The 20,121-nt window shown below is 45.2% G+C and overlaps 1 protein-coding gene across 8 annotated transcripts in view; it reads right to left on the reverse strand.

Annotated features, from left to right (window-relative positions):
* Positions 1 to 20,121, reverse strand: part of KIAA1217 (KIAA1217 ortholog) — a 421,655-nt gene that overhangs the window by 306,065 nt on the left and 95,469 nt on the right. For 4 of the 8 annotated variants that reach the window (XM_072154150.1, XM_072154146.1, XM_072154160.1 and 1 more), the window contains exon 1: positions 14,357 to 14,510. The exons of 1 other annotated variant lie outside the window; for it this stretch is intronic. The gene's annotated coding sequence lies outside the window, so the exon portion shown is untranslated. Of the gene's footprint in view, positions 1 to 14,356; positions 14,512 to 20,121 lie in introns of those variants that run through there. 3 more of the 8 variants (XM_072154147.1, XM_072154149.1, XM_072154145.1) reach the window with 1 other exon arrangement.

Here is a 20,121-nt window from a genome sequence, read left to right on the forward strand (position 1 = left end):
GTGCCATCGCTAAGCGACAGCAGGCGGTGCTCAAACTGCTGAGCCTAGGCGATAAAAGGCACACCGCCCAAGAGTTATTACAGGGCATCACGGCGCAGACTGATCTGTGGCTGGCACCGCTGAACCTGAAGCCAGGCATGGTTGTGTGTGACAACGGCCGTAACCTGGTGGCAGCTCTGCAACTCCTCAAGACATACCCCAATTTGTCTGATTTGCTCACGAAGGTGCGCCGCATCTGTGCGCATTTCAGGAAGTCCAGCACAGATGCTGCCACTCTCAGGGCAGTGCAGCGCCGCCTCCAACTGCCCGCTCACCGACTGTTGTGCGACGTGCCCACGAGGTGGAATTCAACACTAACCATGTTATCCAGAGTTTACCAGCAGCGCAGAGCGATTGTAGACTGCCAGATGTCAACTTCCACCAGAACTGGTAGTCAGGTCAGTCAGCTTCCTCAAGTCTACAATGAGGAGTGGACGTGGATGTCTGATATCTGTCAGGTGCTGAGTAACTTTGAGGAGTCAACACAGATGGTCAGTGGCGATGCCGCCATCATCAGCCTCACCATACCGCTGCTTGGCCTGTTGAAAAACTCTCTGGTCAGCATGAAGTCGGAAGCTTTGCGCTCGTCACAAGAGATGGGGGAAGAAGATTCCCTTGTTGATAGCCAAAGCACCCTTAGGTCTGTTTCTCAGCGCATATCGGAGGAGGTGGAGGAGGATGAGGAGGAAGAGGAGGAGAATGTTGGCGAGACAGAAGAGGGGACCATTGTTCAGTCCTTCACTGTTCAGCGTGTATGGGCGGAAGAAGAGGAGTTGGAGGAGTTGGAGGAGGAGGAAATGGACAGTCAGGCCAGTGAGGGGAGTGAATTCTTGCGCGTTGGGACTCTGGCGCATATGGCAGATTTCATGCTAGGCTGCCTATCCCGTGACCCTCGCGTTCAAAGAATTTATTCCAGCACCGATTACTGGGTATTCACTCTCCTGGACCCACGGTACAAGCAAAATCTTTCCACTCTCATCCCTGGAGAGGAAAGGAGTGTGAGAATGCATGAATACCAGCAGGCCCTGGTGCACAAGCTGAAACAGTATTTCCCTTCTGACAGCGCTAGCGGCAGAGGGCGTACTTCTGCGGGACAAGTAGCGAGGGAGAGTAGGCGACCAGGCAGCTTGTCCAGCACTGGCAAGGGTACGCTTTACAAGGCCTTTGCCAGTTTTATGTCACCCCAGCAAGACACTGTCACCTGTCCCCAGTCTCGGCAGAGTAGGGCTGATCTTTACAGAAAGATGGTGAGGGAGTACGTAGCTGACCATACCATCGTCCTAAATGATCACACAGCTCCCTACAACTACTGGGTTTCAAAGCTGGACATGTGGCACGAACTGGCGCTGTACGCCTTGGAGGTTCTTGCCTGCCCTGCCGCTAGCGTGTTGTCCGAGCGGGTTTTCAGTGCAGCTGGTGGCATCATCACCGATAAGCGTACACGCCTGTCGACTGACAGCGCTGACAGGCTGACGCTTATCAAGATGAATAAAGCCTGGATTTCTCATAATTTCCATTCTCCACCAGCTGAAAGAAGCTGAACCTGAATAATGTATGCACTCCTCCTCCTCATTGTCCTCCTTCTCCTCCTCTTTGTACACTAAAGCAGAGGAAACTGGCTATTTTTTTGCCAGGGCCAACTGGCTCTGGCTATAGTACTCTATGTATTTCATTTTTCTGGAGGGCCAACTACCCTGTCCTCTGTTTTAAACAATTTTTGGGAGTGCCACATACAGGCACTCAATCTATTCAATTTTTCTGGAGGACCAGCTACCTGCTCCTCTGGTTTGAAAACTTTTTTGGACTGCCACATACAGGCACTCAATTTATTTAATCTTTTTGGAGGACCAGCTACCTGCTCCTCTGCTTTGAAAACTTTTTTGGACTGCCACATACAGGCACTATCCAAATTACATTGTCTCCATAGCAGCCTCCACGCGTCGTCTTTTTAGCTGCCTTCACACGTTGTCTCCATTGCTACACGTCATCGCCATAGCTGCCTCCAAAAGTAGTCCATATAGCTGCCTCCATACATGGTCCCCTTATCAAACGAGCTGTGTCAGGCAGAATTTTGGATTGTTTTCATGGCTTCCATATTAACTTTGTCGCCACCCTGCTGTGTAATCCACAAAATATACTGGCAAACTTTTATCATTTACCAATATTATTTCAGCGCTTCTTGCGCATCTGTTTACATTCCCCTCACCCGCCAGAACCCAAACTTATAAGAACGCTACTACACTTGATCTTATACAAAAGGTTCTTAGAAGTGCTGTTTGGGGAGTAGCCTAGAGACAGGGGCTTGGATTGGCGAAAGCTCGCCTGGAAGCGGAGCACCAGCTCCATCCCAAGATCCAACTAACATAGTTTTAACTGCAGCACCTTTAATCTACTACTAGTTCACTGCCTCCATACATGGTCCCCTTATCAAACGAGCTGTGTCAGGCAGAATTTTGGGTTGTTTTCATGGCTTCCACATCAAACTTGTTAACTTTGTCGCCACCCTGCTGTGTAATCCACAAAATATACTGGCAAACTTTTATCATTTACCGATATTATTTGAGCGCTTCTTGCTCACCTCCTTTGGTTCCTATCTGCCACCCATTGGTTTTAAGCCTGAGTCCATTTGGGGTATGTTGCCAAGACACTCTCTAGCCTGCCGCTGCTGCCGCTGCCTCTGCATGCCGTCCCCTATAGTGTCAGGGTCAATTATTTGATGTTTTAGATGCTATCTAGCCTCATTCTGTCACTCTGTCATGGCCATGCTGTTGCCCATAATTTTGGCATAATGGTGCGATTAAGCAGCCTCAGAGGCATCCATGCATGCTGCCCCTGCTGTTTCCTGTCCATTTCCGTGGTGTTTCCATCCTTTTCTGAGGTTCCCAGGTGCTTGGCCAAGCTTCCCTGTGCAGATCCTTGGTCCCCTTGAAAAATGCTCGAGTCTCCCATTGACTTCAATGGGGCTCGTTATTCGAGACGAGCACTCGAGCATCGGGAAAAGTTCGTCTCGAATAACAAGTACCCGAGCATTTTAGTGCTCGCTCATCTCTAGTCTGCATGTAAGAATGTGAACATGTTCTGTAGATGTTCTTTAAAGGGAACCTGTCACCACATGTTTCACAAATACAGCTAGTGACATCTTCCAACTAAATGTCACCCTTCTTTTAGCTAAAATAGTTTCCTCATAAAATGAATCCCCATAAAATCAACTTTGTTATCCTACGTGGCATCCAGCAGCAAGTCAAAGAGGGTGTGCCCTCCCATCCTAATTCACTTCTACTCCTCCCCATGCCATATGCCACTTTCTCACCATACCCCATGTATGAATCTAATCAAATGAAATCACTGCATGCTTCCATGGACTTCTACTCCTCTCCGTCCTCCATGGAGGCATGCTGTTATGCCATGTGATCAGATACATACATGGGGTACATGTTGCAAATCTTAGTGGGTGAAAGACCTTAGATGACATCACCCTGGTCACATGACATAAAGCACTGCATAATGAGAAGGCGGCATCGAGAGGAGTAGAAGTGAGTGAGGATGGGAGGGGCCGGGGGACTCACTGAGCAGGACACGGCGCAAATCGGAAAAAATTAGGGTAACCCGCCGTAAAAATGCGATTCGGGCCCTTAGTAAATGACCCCCAATATGTTATACCGTAGCCCTCAAACAGCTCTGTACATAGAAAAATTTTTAAAAAATAAGAAAATTTTAGACTTTTGACAGTGAGAAACAAAAAACGAAAACACAAAACCAAAATGGTCAAATCACTAAAGGGTTAAGTTTCCAATAAATGTTCAACCCCGTGAATATACAAGGAATACATAGCATCCTTCAAGGAATAAAGATGAAGAAGAAGAAATTATTTGCGATCCGCCTGTGTAAATAAATAGTTGGGTTTTATTCGGCAGAGGTTCTGGTCCGATGGCGTTTAATCATCGCCCATAGAGATTTCTCGCACATGGTCGACCTGGTGCAGGCGTTGTCATTACCCAACCACCCCCACCCCTCCCCCGCTTTATACGGACGTCACCATCCGGCTATTAAAATAAAATGTAATGGAGCAAATATTTTCCAACAATCTTTCAATTTCACAGTTTATCCACCGACTATTATTTTCCGGAGACGTTAGAGGCTCCTCCGCTGCACCTCACATTAGAGGGGAAGGAACATCTATTATACTCTTTATGACTTTTGTCAACATCAGCCGCCTTTTATTTGCTCCTCTCGGGAGCCCCGGCTGTCGCACTTAGTATTCATCAGATAAACAGCTCTAGATATTGTCTTGTATAACAGAGGGGAATGTATTCGGCGCCATAAATCAGCGGCCGGGCACTCACAGATATGCACTTCTCGGTAAAATATACTTCTATGCTCCAATAAAAGGATTCGATCAATAGTTTTCGTTTCACGCTTTAGGAAATCTTCGCATAAAACGCTCCCGAAGTTAGGATTAATTATCTCCAGGATGCGCTAGATTTAAGGTTCGGTCTGACTTCTTTTTTTATAACTTCCATTAAAATTTTATGGCAGTTTCTGTTAGTTTTTACAGATTCGGAATCCAATTTACTATAATGTTGTCTGTATAGTTCTGCTAAGTAGCATTGGGGAGGATTATTGAAGGAGACCTGTCGAAGATACAATGTGGGGACAGCTACACAAGGACAATAACTTTATGAGAAAGTTTTATATGATTTCTGTGTAAAGAGTCATGATTACTCCATCCACACACAGTGATTGACAGTGAGAGTCCTGATTACCCCACCCACACACAGTGATTGACAGTGAGAGTCCTAATTACCCCACCCACACACAGTGATTGACAGTGAGAGTCCTGATTACCCCACCCACACACAGTGATTGACAGTGAGAGTCCTGATTACCTCGCCCACACACAGTGATTGACAGTGAGAGTCCTGATTACTCCGCCCACACACAGTGATTGACAGTGAGAGTCCTGATTACTCCTCCCACACACAGTGATTGACAGCGAGTCCTGATTACTCCACCCACACACAGTAATTGACAGTGACAGTCCTGATTACCCCTCCCACACCCAACGATTGACAGCGAGAGTCCTGATTACTCTACCCACACACAGTGATTGGCAGTGAGAGTCCTGACTACCCCACCCACACACAGTGATTGACAGTGAGAGTCCTGATAACTCCTCCCACTCACAGCGATTGACAGCGAGAGTCCTGAGTACCCCACCCACACACAGTGATTGACAGTGAGAGTCCTGATTACCCCCACACACACAGTGATTGACAGTGAGAGTCCTGATTACTCCACCCACACACAGTGATTGACAGTGAAGGTCCTCATAACCCTGCCCACACACAGTGATTGACAGCGAGAGTCCTGATTACACCACCCACACAAAGTGATTGCCAGTGAGAGTCCTGATTACCACACCCACACACAGTGATTGGCAGTGAGAGTCCTGATTACCCCACCCACACACAGTGATTGACAGTGAGAGTCCTGATAACTCCTCCCACTCACAGCGATTGACAGCGAGAGTCCTGAGTACCCCACCCACACACAGTGATTGCCAGTGAGAGTCCTGATTACCCCACCCACACACAGTGATTGACAGTGAGAGTCCTGATTACCCCTCCCACACACAGTGATTGACAGTGAGACTCCTGATTACCCCCCACACACAACGATTGACAGTGAGAGTCCTGATTACTCCTCCCACACACAGTGATTCACAGTGAGACTCCTGATTACCCCCCACACACAACAATTGACAGTGAGAGTCCTGAGTACCCCGCCCACACACAGTTATTGACAGTGAGAGTCCTGATTACCCCACCCACACGCAGTGATTGACAGTGGGAGTCATGATTACCCCTCCCACACACAGTGATTGACAGTGAGAGTCCTGACGGGGACAATTATCATAATTTGCTAAGAAAACTAATTATATTGACGTTTGTGTTATCTAGTTTGACACTATCTCTATATTAATCAATTGTAATCCTGTAGATCACACACCACTACTAAAGACTTAGGGTGCAATTAAACAGTGCGGCTTAGACGCGGCTGAGATGTGACTATGATGTGGCTGGCAATATCAATTAAGTAATTGTGACCATAATTCATAACAAATTGATTATTTAATTAAACAGCTTTAAGTAAACAGGACAGGAAACTGTTACTAAATAATATTTCCGTTATGAAATAAAGTCACAATGACTTAATAGATGAGGCTGCACCCTAATACCCTGTGTACTCCTTTTCTATGGACTTTGAACTATATGCCCCATCACATACCCTGTGCCCCAAGATGGACCTATCATGTGCTATACTTATTATAAAGAACTTGTACGCATCTCATATCCCTCTATAGCACATACAGCGGGAGATTTATCAGAAGTGTCTGAGGTAAAACTGTTCTTGTTACCTATGGAAACCAATCAGAGCTCAGCTTCAACTCCATAAACAGCTGTGGGAAAATAAAAGCTGAGCTCTGATTGGTTGCCATGGACAACTAGAACAGCCCTCAGACACTTGTGATAAATCTCCCTTTCAGTCCCTACATCTGATGCTTCCTCCTTTTCTTTATCTAAACACCCCATAAAGAGCCAAAATTTCAGTAAAAACCCAATCCACCAGTTTAGACCCATAAACTAGACCAAGGTTTATAACTTTTGGGTCATTGTCTTATTTTTTTGTTGTTTGCGTGTTTCTATCTACATTGTGTTTTTGATGTAATATCTGCAGGCCTCAGGCAGACCCGGAGTCTTCTCATCCGGGACTTCTCATGTCTGTCTTCCATTTAGACGTGAAATCCAGCTCTGCTAACGAAGCACTTAATCCATCAAGTCTGATAAGATAATGTGTCATCACCTTTGTTATGTGGTGTAGAGCAAGTCATGCCGAAAAAATGCCTTCCAACCCTCTCCAGAGCCACAGAGCCAGGAATGTTAACCTCTGAGGCCTCCGTGTAAACTTAAAACGCAGGCGTTTCAGGTTACAGGATCCCATCCTGGCAGGTTTGGAGGAACCGTATGAGTAATGTTAGCAGGTCTGCTGGCAGGGGAGACACTGGCACCCACCGCCTTCACGACTCCTAAGCAAATAGCGTGATTTCACCTCTAAACTGAGACTTTCTCACAAAAGGATCCACTAACAAAGGTGCGATAAAGACAATGAGGCGTCTTATTCATGCTGAGTCTCCGAGGAATCATCCTGCGTCTAGTGCCAAGACAAAGGACGTCTTGTTGGATGCTCCCGAAGTATAATGGTAGATGTTCACACGTCTCTATGCCCACCTCCGGCTATCAAAATTTAGCAACATTTAAAGGCAATAGAGCAGCTCCCCTCTGCACCCTCCTCCAAATTCTCCCTGCAGCCTGCTGGCTAATAAGTTTGATGGGGATCACTTCAGCGGGCTATAACTTCAGATCTGTGGCACCTAAAATATTATTTTTTCCTCTGAGAGAGGAGAGTCTCCTCTTTTATATCACTCTAACTTTGTGTTTCTAGGTGCCAGGGAAGCATAGATATAAAGCGTAAAAATTGCACCCAAAATTCTTGCTTTAAAGGGGAATATATCCGCTTCCCTGGCACCTAGAAACACAATTTAAGATTCATATGAAAGTAGATTCTAGGTTTCGGGGCCAGGCAAGTTCTGGGGCCCAGAGCTGCTGGGGGGGCACATAAGGCTGTACATAAGGAATCCATGGATGTGAGGGGGAATGTATCTAATAAATCCATAGGGAGTGAGGGGGGCTTTATATAACATACCCATGAGGGGGCTGTTTGGTATGATAAAGTAGGGAATATATTAGGGAACAAGAGTCTGTTTTCGTTTCTGAATTTTAATGCTGCCATGTGAGGTCAGTGCAAAGGGGCCCACTGATGCTCTGTCACCCAGGGGCCTACTGAAACCCGGAGAAAACCCTGCTAGGTGCCACGGATCCAAAATTATAGCCTTCTGAAGACAGGATATATCTCATACATCCTTGGCCATACAGATACAGGCATGGAAGTGGTTAAAAGGGTTGTCTGGAGGTTAAAAACATGGCTGCTTTTTTCCAAAAACAGCCCCACACCTGAACATGGTCTGTGCTGGTATTTTTATACAACTGCAATAACAGCACAAACCGCGAACGCTGGAAGTTCCAGACAACACACTGATACATTGTATCAAACTATTGAGATTCAAACAGGTTTGTCTTGCTGAAATGTAGCAAGTTGTTAAAGAATTTATAGGTGATCAATATTTAGACAATCAGTAACACATTTTTACTGTTAACTAAGCACAATGCTATGTCTGGTATTACAGCTCAGCCCTATTTACAATACTGAAATGGGAATGACCTGGCCGTGTGATGACATAATGTCACCGGACTGGGAGGCGAAAGTGCTGCTGATTGGTTGAATAGGTGATCAATAGCCTTTAATAACTTTTAAGCTACAAGAGATATTACATAACTGATTGTGGCTAAAGGTTACACGACCACCTTCCCATTGGATGAATTTGCCCTTGATCCAATATGGCAGCTTTCAAGATGGCGGCTTTGTTTCTGAGATATTGTAAAAGATATTCCCACTTACTCATTACTTGCTGGGGTATCAAAGGGTGTCCTGAGACTTGCCTTAGTTCACCAAAAACTACTACTAGTGTGACTCGTGCTGCTAATTTGGGCTGAGCCCTCTTCATAGTCACCAGATGTTTGCTGCATTATGCAGCAAACACCCGTCGCTAGCACCTGCGATCAGTGCTGGAATCAATCGCGGGTGTTAACCATTTAAATGCTGCTGGTAAAGGTGCCGGGGTGCGTCCTAAAACGCCCAATCTATCAAAATATAAAAATATATGAACCCCATAACCGAAAATAGCGCCCAAATGTCAGAATTGCCTAAAATTGAATAAAAAGTGATCAAAAGGTCATACAGTCCCCAAAATGATAGCAATCAGAACATAATTTGGTATCACAAAAAATGACACCTTAAACAGCTCTTCACACCAAAGTACAAAAAAGTTATTAGCGTTAGAATTGAGCAAAATCAAGATTTTTATTTTGCACAAAAGGTTTTAATTTTTTAAAAATCTATTACAATATAATAAAACCTATATACATTTTCTATGGCTGTAATGGGACCGAACCAAAAAATAAATTTGAGGTGTCATTTAAAAACAGAGCCCACAAGAAAATAACACAAATGTGGGGTTTTTTTGCCAATTGCACCACATTGTTTTTTTCCAGCTTTCCTGTGCATGGCATGGAATATTAAATACAGTCACAAGGAAAGACAATTTGATGTCGTAGAAAACAAGCCATCACACAGCTCTGTTCAGGGGAAAAATAATTTTTTTTGGGTGGGGAGCCACCAAAACCAATAACGAATAAAGGCCAGTGGCATTAAAGGACATCTACCACCAGGATGAAGGATTGTAAACCAACCTCACTGACATACTGTTGTGTGCCCCTTCTGGCAGAAGCTGCTCTTCATGTAGTTTTGTATGCCTTTGTTTTAAAGAAAAAGAGGTTTTAAAAATTATGCAGATGATCCTTCGGGGCTCCAAGCTCCATTGACATCAATAGAGTCTGGAGCCCCTGAGGCTCATTTGCATAATTTGGGAAACCTTTTTATTGTGAAAACAAGGTCCTAAGACGCTAAAAGAAAAGTAGAACCTGACAGAGGGGGCACACACCAGTATGTCAGAGTGCTTGGTTTACAATTCTTTATCCTGGTGGTAGATTTCCTTTAAGGGGTTAAAGAGGTTTTCCCACCAATCAAGTTAGGCCCTATCCTGTGGATCGTGCTGATCATGAGAGTCTTACTATAGAGAACCCCACAGATCATGAGATTGGGGGTCGGATGTACCTCCATCGGACCCCTTGTGGTTCCGAAAGATGAATGGAGTAGACGACCACGCATGTCCGTTCTGCTCCATTCATCTCTAGGAAGCTGATGGAGATTGCCATATACGGCACTCAGCAATCTCTGTCAGCTCCATAAAGATGAATGGAGCAAAACGGACGTGCTCCATTCAACTCTGGGAGTGACAAGGGGTCAGAAGGAAGTACGTTGGACCCCGCCGTTCTCGTGATCTATGGGAGTCACAGCACTAAGACCCCCACCAATCAGCAAGTTAGGCCATATCCTATGGATAAGGTCTAACTTGATTAGTGGGAAAACCCCTTCAGCGGAGTTATGATCGTTGACCCTCTATGGGTTCTTGTGACTTCAGCGTTTCCCTTAGCCAGTGCTTACCCGATGCTATTTATAAACTGGTAAAACAGCGTAAATAACGCCAACTCCCCGGAGCCCCCATACATGTCACTCCAGATGCAGAAATCATGACTTCTGACATTGCATCAGCAGCCGCAGTGTCAACAGGGAAAATCAGGACACCCACATCACCCCACAAATCTTCTCTCTCTTCTTTACAATTTAGCGTCGCCAGAACGCACAAATATGGTTTTCTCTTGTCAGTTCCGCAATTCATGATAAAAGAAATCTGACAAGTTCTGGTTTATTCCAGGTCTCACCTGGAATCGGAGCGAAGGGGCACAAGTCCCTGACATCTGCTGATCTGAATCCTACAAGGACCCATCTTAAGTAAGTGACACACATCCAATGCCTCCATCATAGCAGCAGCCGGATGTGCTTGCACGCAACACTTGACCGTTCCACCTCCGGCAGCTGTAGAAAAGTCCTCTACACTCCGAGCACAAGATTTACATTGACTACAGTGAATATCGCCTGAAGCGGTTTCTTTCGCCGACTTCTTCCTGGAAATGTAGACGTCTTTTTTTTTTTTTTTTACCTTTTTTACATCCTAATCAGCCCCAGGCTATGACTTATTCATACTTCATTGACAAGCTTGATGGTAAATGCTGCGGCTGCTATTGGATGGGGAAATAACGCTTAACCTTGGACATGGCACACGCTGCTCTCTGTAGTATTGATACGGTATTGAAATGATTTATCAGCATCTCATAACATGAAGGTTATGGATGTTTTTATTAAAAAATGATTTCACCGGGATGTCAGAAATATCTGCTGCATTGTACTAGGCTGAAATGGTCAATGACATTTCGACAAACTTTTACAGACTGGACTCACAGAGGTATCATATATATAACACGGAAGTCTATGGAGAGGAGAGGGGGATGAGGGAGCAGGAGGTAAGGCAGAGGTATAAACATTGTTGCCCATGCTGCAGAGCCCACTGTGCTCATCTCATCCAAACCCCGCTGAAGCAATGCTCCAGGGTTGAGGTACTTCTATATTCCTGCTCCACAATGGAACAATCGCCACAGCCAACCAATCCCCATCCTTGTGTGTACCTGCAGGAAGGACCATCATCAGCTTGTTACCTGCTGCTGTGTGCAGTGTGTCTGCCATTACAGAAAAGGCGAGTTTTGTCCAGTGTAATCCCCGGCCTGGTAACACCATGTGCCTTACCTACACCATTTGTCTGGGGATACACCATACCAGGAGTCCCCCAGGGGGGTCCATTATCTACATTGAGGCCTTTACTAGCACCACAGGCCTTCCTTCACCATCTGCCTGGGGATCCGTTACCACACATACACCAGAAGTGCCCCAGAAGGATACCTTATGTACATTGCTAGATAACACCACAGGCCTTCCCTTTACCATCTGCCTGTGGATCCGTTACCACACATGCACCAGGAGTGCCCCAGAGGGATACCTTATGTACGTTTCTAGATAACACCAAGGGCCTTCCCTTTACCATTTGCCAGGGGATCTGTTTCCACATACACCGGGAGTGCCCCAGGGGGGTCCATTATCTACATTGAGGCCTTTACTAGCACCACAGGCCTTCCCTTCACCATCTACCTGGGGATCCGTTACCACACATGCACCAGGAGTGCCCCAGAGGGATCCCTTATGTACGTTTCTAGATAACACCAAAGGCCTTCCCTTTACCATCTGCCAGGGGATCTGTTTCCACATATACCGGGAGTGCCCCAGGGGGATCCCTTATCTACATTGTGGCCTTCACTAAAGCCATGGGCTTTCCCATCGCCATCTACCTGGGGATCAGTTACCACGCACATTATCTATAATGCAGCCTTCGGTAACACCACAGGCCTTGCGTTCACCATCATCCTGGGGATCTGTGCCCACATACACCAGGAGTGTCCCAAGGGGATCACTTATCTACATTACAGCCTCTGCTAACACCAATGACCTTCCCTTCAACATTTGCAAGGGGATCTGTTACCCCATACATCGGTAGTGCCCCAGGGGGCTCCCTTTTCTACATTGCGGCCTCCGCTAACACCACAGGCTTTCCCTAACATATGCCTGTGGATCAGTTATCACACACTCATCTGGCGTGCACCAGGGGGATCCCTTGTCTACATTGTGACCTCCTCCTCGTCTTGCTTCTCCCCGCTCGCTCTGTCAGGTATAGATGAGGCCTGTTCCTGTGGACCGAGCCACCAGGACATATCCTGGCGCTAAGCAGTGACTACATCCCGGTACCCCAGACCCTGGGAGTCCAGCTGCCCCCTTACACTGCAGTCAGGGCCAGTTGCCCCCTAATAGAAAACTTTAAAAAGGCAAGTATGAGACACTAATTGGGTCTCCCTTATTATAGTAATCCTGTTAAAGTTTCCTTCAAATGGCCAACCACTTTAAGTATGCTTTAAAAGGGTTGCTGAAAAAAATCCAAAATTATTTAAAATTCACAGTGTAGCTGTTTTACGTTCTTACTGTCTTCAGTACGCAGCTCAGTATCATAGTGTATCAATCATCCGGGCCACTCTTATGGAAGTCTTGGTATAATCACTACACCTCTAACCAAACTGTCCTCTTCTAGCACCACCCAAACAGCTGATTGGAAGGGGTACAAGGTGTCCTACCCCCACTGCTCACCTATTAATAACCTAGTATATGCTTCGGTCATTAATAGTTTGGGGATCAAATAACCCCTTTAGAATTTAGCTTTCTTCCGAGTTGTGAACATCCCAGAATTCCATCAAATACCGGATATCTATGACAAGTCTGAATCCACAGGTGGAGAGAGGACGCAAAGAATATTGGGAAGAATCTAGAGCTCTGTTCATATTTCAGTGGTGTAAGTGTAAGTAAGTAAATATATATGTAATTTTAAACACATACATTTTAAAAGTTAAAAGGTACATAATTTAGAAGGATACAAAAATGTTATGATATCTGTTAATGTATTATTGACAACAGGTATCACATGACATTATGAGATCAAACAATTTGTATAAATTAAAGGAATTATCCAGGATGGGTCTTGACTCATGTAACCATTCATGGCCGCACATAACCGCTGAGGGCAATGATTGGTTTCATATCTATAGGACATGACATTATTGCTGCAAGACCACCAGAGCGGCGCCACTGGAGCAAAAACACGAGCAACTTTCCTAAAATCCAGGACAAACTTGTTAACCTATGGTTTGCCAGGCAGTTTGAATTCGAAACAATTTACAATGTAACCTTCTATATGACCCCCCTCTGCCACCTATATAGGTACCAGTATCACTTATGTTACTGTAGATGGGGGCTGCTACAACAAATTTTGCAATTGGGATACCAGGGGATTGTAAACCGAACTTTTGGCCCAAGCCGAACTATAGTTTTGGGATAAGGAGGATGTAGCATTGTGTTGCAGCTTCTCCTACGGCTTTTTACAAAAGGAGGAATAAAACCAAAGCCAATGCAAATCTAAAAACTCCATAAATACTTAAAACGCAGCATCACCCGTGACATCCCATAGCAGACTGTGCTCTATACAATATCATCCCTGCCATCCCATAGCAGAGGGCATGCTCTATACCAGTGATGGCAAACCTTTTAGGCACAGAGTGCCCAAACTACAACCAAACCCCACATATTTTTCGCAAACTGCCAATGCGTCAATTTAAGCAGTAACGTATAACTCCCTGCTCTGTCACAGGTTTAAAGTTTATAGGCACCCGGGGACACCAATACAGTAGAAAGAAGAAGAAGTTTGGATTATCATTGTAGCTGCCTTCTAGGGTTTTGGGCTGTCTGGGACTCCAAGAGTCCTGTCTGGCGAACTCTGTGCTGGGGTGATGGCTCGGGTGCCCATAGAGAGGGCTCTGAGTGCCACCTCTGGCACCCGTGCCATAGGTTCACCATCACTGCTCTATACAGTATCACCCCTGCCATCCCATAGCAGACTGTGCTCTATACAATATCATCCCTGCCATCCCATAGCAGAGGGCATGCTCCATATAGTATCACCCCTGCCATCCCATAGCAGAGGGCATGCGCCATATAGTATCCCCCTGCCATCCCATACCCAGTACGGTACCTTTGCAGGTGTTTGTTCCTGGCCTCCTGGTGGGTATCTGTGCGGCTCTCACCTGCTGCTGCCTCTTCGCCAGGCTTCCCTCACTGCCGGCTCTCACCTGCTGCTGCCTCTTCGCCAGGCTTCCTTCACTGTCGGCTCTCACCTGCTGCTGCCTCTTCGCCAGGCTTCCCTCACTGCCGGCTATCACCTGCTGCCTCTTCGCCAGGCTTCCCTCACTGCCGGCTCTCAGAATTTTTTCTCCTAATCCGATTTTTTTTGATCTGCTGTGAAAATCTTCAATCCTACTCACAGGCAGCTTAGACGTTACGTTAGCCGACAAGGGCCTGGCCAAACGCGACGGCTTGGACATTCTGGAGGGTCACGGTAAATTTCCACAAAGCGTGAAGAAGATGAAGAAGCTTTTCAGTTCCCCATAACTTTACAGTGAAAGGAGCAGCCGGGACCTAGTGAGACTGAGACAGAACTGCTGAGCGAGGGGTCAGCCGCTCTATCAGACCTGTGGAATGTAAATGTGTCCTAACACCCGGCTTATGACTCCACTGCACAGCCGGAGACTGGGCGAGAAGCTGCTGCATGCTCAGACTAGAGCTGACCATCGTTACAATGTAACAGGAATTTGTCAATCGCCCAACCCACACAGGTAAACTTGTACAGCACAATACAGATGTGCGCTCAGCATGGGAAAGAATCCGGGGCGAATTCCAGAACATCCTTATTCAACGCAAAACTTCTCCGAAAGATCAGCCCCTTATCCTGACCAGAATTCCGGTACCATCATATTTTATACTTCACATACTGACAAGGTTCTTTTAGAAGAATCATTTTCAATACAAAATAAGGAAAAGTATATACCTTGTATACCAGTGGTTCGTAATCTTCCTAATGCTGCGACCCTTTTATACAGTTCCTCATGTTGCGGTTACCCCAACCATAAAATTATTTTCGCTGCTACTTCATAACTGTAATTTTGCTACGGTTATGAATCGCAATCATAGTCACATTGATCCCCCCCTACTAGTCACAGTGATCCCCCCACTAGTCACAGTGATCCCCCCACTAGTCAAAGTGACTGAGCCGCCCTGTTGACTTATTGTACTGATGCCTGCCTGCTGACCACTGACTCGTAATGTATACTTACCCATTTATCCTATAGCCGTACTATGATTGTTATGGCAGATTTATCTTCATCTGTTCAGGGTCATTAGTTGTGCCAAACATTTTGACTCATGGATGTTTTTCAATTGTTTTTAACTTGTCCTTCATGCCTTGATGGAGTTTTTCTATTGTTGAAATAAAAATGTATCACTTTTTTACATAATTTTGTTTATTGGCACACCTCTTTTTCTCTTTGAATATTTTTTAGTGATCCCCCGCTAGTCACAGTGATCCCCAGTAGTCACAGTGATCCTCCCAGTAGTCACAGTGATACCCCAATAGTCACAGTAATCCTCCCCAGTAATCACAGTGATCCCCCCACTAGTCACAGTAATCCCCCACTAGTCACAGTGATCCCCCACTAGTCACAGTGATCCCCAGTAGTCACAGTGATCCCCAGTAGTCACAGTGATCCCCGGAGTAGTCACAGTGATCCTCCCAGTAGTCACAGTGATACCCCGATAGTCACAGTAATCCTCCCCAGTAATCACAGTGATCCCCCACTAGTCACAGTAATCCCCCACTAGTCACAGTGATCCCCCACTAGTCACAGTGATCCCCAGTAGTCACAGTGATCCCCGGAGTAGTCACAGTGATCCTCCCAGTAGTCACAGTGATCCCCCAGTAGTCACAGGGATCCCCGGAGTAGTCACAGTGATCCCCCACTAGTCAGAGTGATCCCCCATTTGTCACAGTGTTCCTCCCAGTAGTCACAGTGAGTGTCCCAGTAGTCACAGTGATCCCCCGAGAAGTCACAGTGATCCCCCAAGTAGTCACAATGATCCCCCCCCCCCCCCCAGTGAGCAATAACATATTTCCGGTGTTCTTAGGGGATCCTTTGGAAACGGTAGTTCGACCCGCAAAGAGGTCACAACCTACAGTTTGAGGACCACTGTTGTGTACCCTCACTTTATACATACTGTACATACTCAAAACCAAATTATCAACACAGAACGTAAATCTAGCAGTGATTCCGCACTGCTTTTCAATGATCGAACCCACTCCTATAAATTTTATCTCAATCCAAAAAAAGCACAAGAGTGAACAATGGTTCCTACAAATCGAATCCTACGAAGAGGTTCCCTAAAATATTCCATTCTTTATTGAGAATTAATATTTAAAATAGACAAACAATTTACAACATTTGTGAATATCTACAAGTTATTAGTTTGGATCGTTCTTGAAGGTCCAAAAAAGTCCATCGCTACACTACCAATGTTTGTGATTACATGAGACACATGCTTGTATATACACTGCGATAACTGCCAGTATTATGTCAAGTGCAAAAAAATGCAAATGTAGATTGTCGCTCAACCCAGAATAGAAAAGTGCCCATGCATGAAAAAAGGAGTCTATATATACCAATGGGTACAGTAAAGGTGCAAAGTTGCAATAATTATATGTCTAGAAGGAATCAAAAATAAATTCGCTTACCCATGGTATATGTGGTATGTAGAATGGAGAACCCCGATGCGCGTTTCGCGTGCCACCGCTTCCTCAGGGGGCCTGTGTGACACAAGAGTGTTCACTCTTGTGCTTTTTTTGGATTGAGATACTGTACATACTGTTACTGCTGGGATGTTACGTGTAAAGCTGTCACACCAAGATTGATTGTTATATCCTATCTACAGGATAAGACAGTAATGGCACACCTTTTGGAGACACAGTGCCCAAACTACAACCAAAACCCACTTTTATGTCGCAAAGTGCCATGACAATTTGAGCAGTAACCTATTGATCCCTGCTGTATCACAAGTTTCAATCGTATTGGCGTCCTGAGGATACCAATACAATAAAATGCAGGAGACATTTGGATTGTAGCTTCCCTCTAGGGTCCCGTGAAGAGGAAGAATCAGCGGACCCAGACCAGGAGCTCCAAAGATAATCCATCTCTGTCCACACCTTCTCCCTCCTCCTGTAGTCCTGGGAGGTGTCACTTTAAAATAGCAATGAGATTGGCGCGTCTTGGGCTGTATTGGACTGCAAGAGAAAGCCTTGAGTCCTATATGGTAAATTCTGTGCTGGGTGCCCACAGAAAGGGTTCCGAGTGCCACCTGAGATCATTTTTTTACTTTAAATCCTGGAGTGCTGCCTTTTTTGTGCTAGATATACATATATAATATATGAGCTGACATTGCTGGTGGGGGCCCCTCATGAGTAAATTGGTTGGGGCCCTGGGGCATGTGTGCCTGGAGTCCGCCCTATAATCCTGCCCTACTTCTATGTATATAACATTTGTGCCATATCTAGCTGGTGTAAAACTTGCATGAGCCATAACACTTGTCTATATGAGATACAACATCACACTGCTATCCCCTGCCTTCTTCTTAAGGTCTTAAAGGGAGAAATCCATCACACGCAGGAGACAGGGGCTTCAGAGATCTGTAGTGTCCTATTACTGATATACCAGCTCTACCCTCAGTATAGGGCTATGAATCGGTCAGGGCATTATAGATTATGTAGGCTGCCTTACAGTAACCTGCAGACAGGAGAATCTGACTTGAGTATCTTACTGCAATAACCCAGAATTACTGTGTGCACCTTTTACATCCCCAAACACCTGGAAATCTCTCCTCCAGATCTGACATAGATAAGACTTGTAAAATGTCATGATCTACACGGCTATCGCCTACAGGCAAACAACCTTTCCCACCTCATGTCTAACCTTCTCCAGCAGTAAAATTATCATTACAGACTAGTTCACAATGTTCTCAGAATCTACCATCGAAATCCATCATGATAAAACAGGGACACTTACTCATAATTTGGGCAGTGTTCTGTGGTATCTTCTTATATTTGTTTGTATGGCCTCCTTCCTTCTAAAATCAACAAAAATAATGCTAATGAGCTTAAACCCGAACGTTACCCGAGCCCCTCTGTGTTGTACCTTGACAGGATGTTACCATATCTCCCCTTACCACCTGCACCCTAAGCACTTCCACCTTTCGTTGCCTAGTGTAATCTCATGGCAGCAAGGAATTTTGGCACACAGTGGGAAGAAGAAGAGCTCCTGCACAGTATAACAGCATGTGAAGCTACAACACGGAGGGGCTCTGGTAATGCTCCCGGAGCACTACCGACTCATTAGCACAATTTCAAATGCTGATTATAGAAGGAAGGAGGCGAAGAATAACACATATAAGATTACCATAGTCACGGGGCCTGGATCTATGAGTAATGTCCCTGGTTTACCATGATGGATTTTGATGGTAGATTTCTTTTAAGAAAGTATGTTACCCCCTACTCAAATAAATGAGTGTATGATGTGCAGCCCTATACAGTATAACATAAGGACAATACAAGTACCTGGAATCTATATACTACTCGTATATATACTATTTCTGAGCTGCAGTAGGTGTTATATAATATATTGCATCCCTGATATACTTGAGGTACCATAATATGAATGACCATTAATAAATTACATATAGAGCATACATTTTAGAATATTGGAGCTCTGACTCAGGGTCGGCTCCAAGTATCAGTAGGCCCCTGGGTGACAGAGCCTCAGTAGGCCCCTTTGCAGTGAACTCACATGGCGGTATTAAAAATTCATAAACAGTCTCCTGTTCCCTTAAATATTCCCTAAGTTTATCATCCCAAACAGCCTACTCATGATTATTTTTATATAAGGCCCCCCTCACCCCCATGGATTACTTATTTACAGCCTTATGTGGGCCCTCCAGCAGCTCTGGGCCCCGGCACTTGCCCAGGAATACCCAGTGCTGGCGCCGGCCCTGCTCCAACCAAATGTAAAAAATGTTTGATCAGGGCTGATGTATCTATAGTGGTGACACCTGCAACAATATATAAAACTCCAGAATTATATGACAGACAGTGTAGTCTGTAGTCTGTTACCACGGAGACACATAAGTCTGCATAGAAGTTGTATACACAAAACAACAATAAGTATTGTAACCAAAACTTTTTACAAAGATGCAGAATTTTCCCTTTAGTATAATGAAGGCGCGCTGTATTCCAGGTCTCATGTCTATGCGGCCTCCTCCAGGCACAGCACGGGAGCCTTCACCCTGCTCTATAAAACCACTCGGTAGCAGAAGAGGCTGTGACTTACCAGACACATTTACACATTTACACCGCGTGTTAACTAAACTGTGAATAACCTCATTTTATAGTGCACTCAAGTCAATCTTCTATTGATTTCTATTGAAGCGTCACAGTGAGATAACACATAATCGGAGTATAGTGCATTACCAGGCGTGCTTCTATCTCTATGGAAACTCCCAAAATAATTTTATAGCCGAGTCGCTCCATGACATATGGCCTGTGTACTGTATATTATCTACTACTATGTACTACTATTTGTAGTAGCTTAGTCCTACTTTCCTAAAGGGAGCTAAGATGTATTACCAGACATGACCAATAACCAATGGGGGTGCTGTTTCATAAATTTTCAAGAACCTCAGAATAAACATGGCTGCTTGTATCCAAAAGGAGCTCCGCACCTGTACCTGAGTAGAGCAGGGTATTGTGACTAGCTCCACTAATTTCTATACAGCTGAGCTGCAGCACCAGCAAGAGCGATGGTCAGGTGTGGTGCTATTGTTTCCTTTAAAGAAGGACCCATCATGATAAACCAGGGACATTAC

The sequence above is a fragment of the Engystomops pustulosus genome, chromosome 5 (genome assembly GCF_040894005.1).
Source record: "Engystomops pustulosus chromosome 5, aEngPut4.maternal, whole genome shotgun sequence".
Lineage (NCBI taxonomy): Eukaryota > Metazoa > Chordata > Amphibia > Anura > Leptodactylidae > Engystomops > Engystomops pustulosus.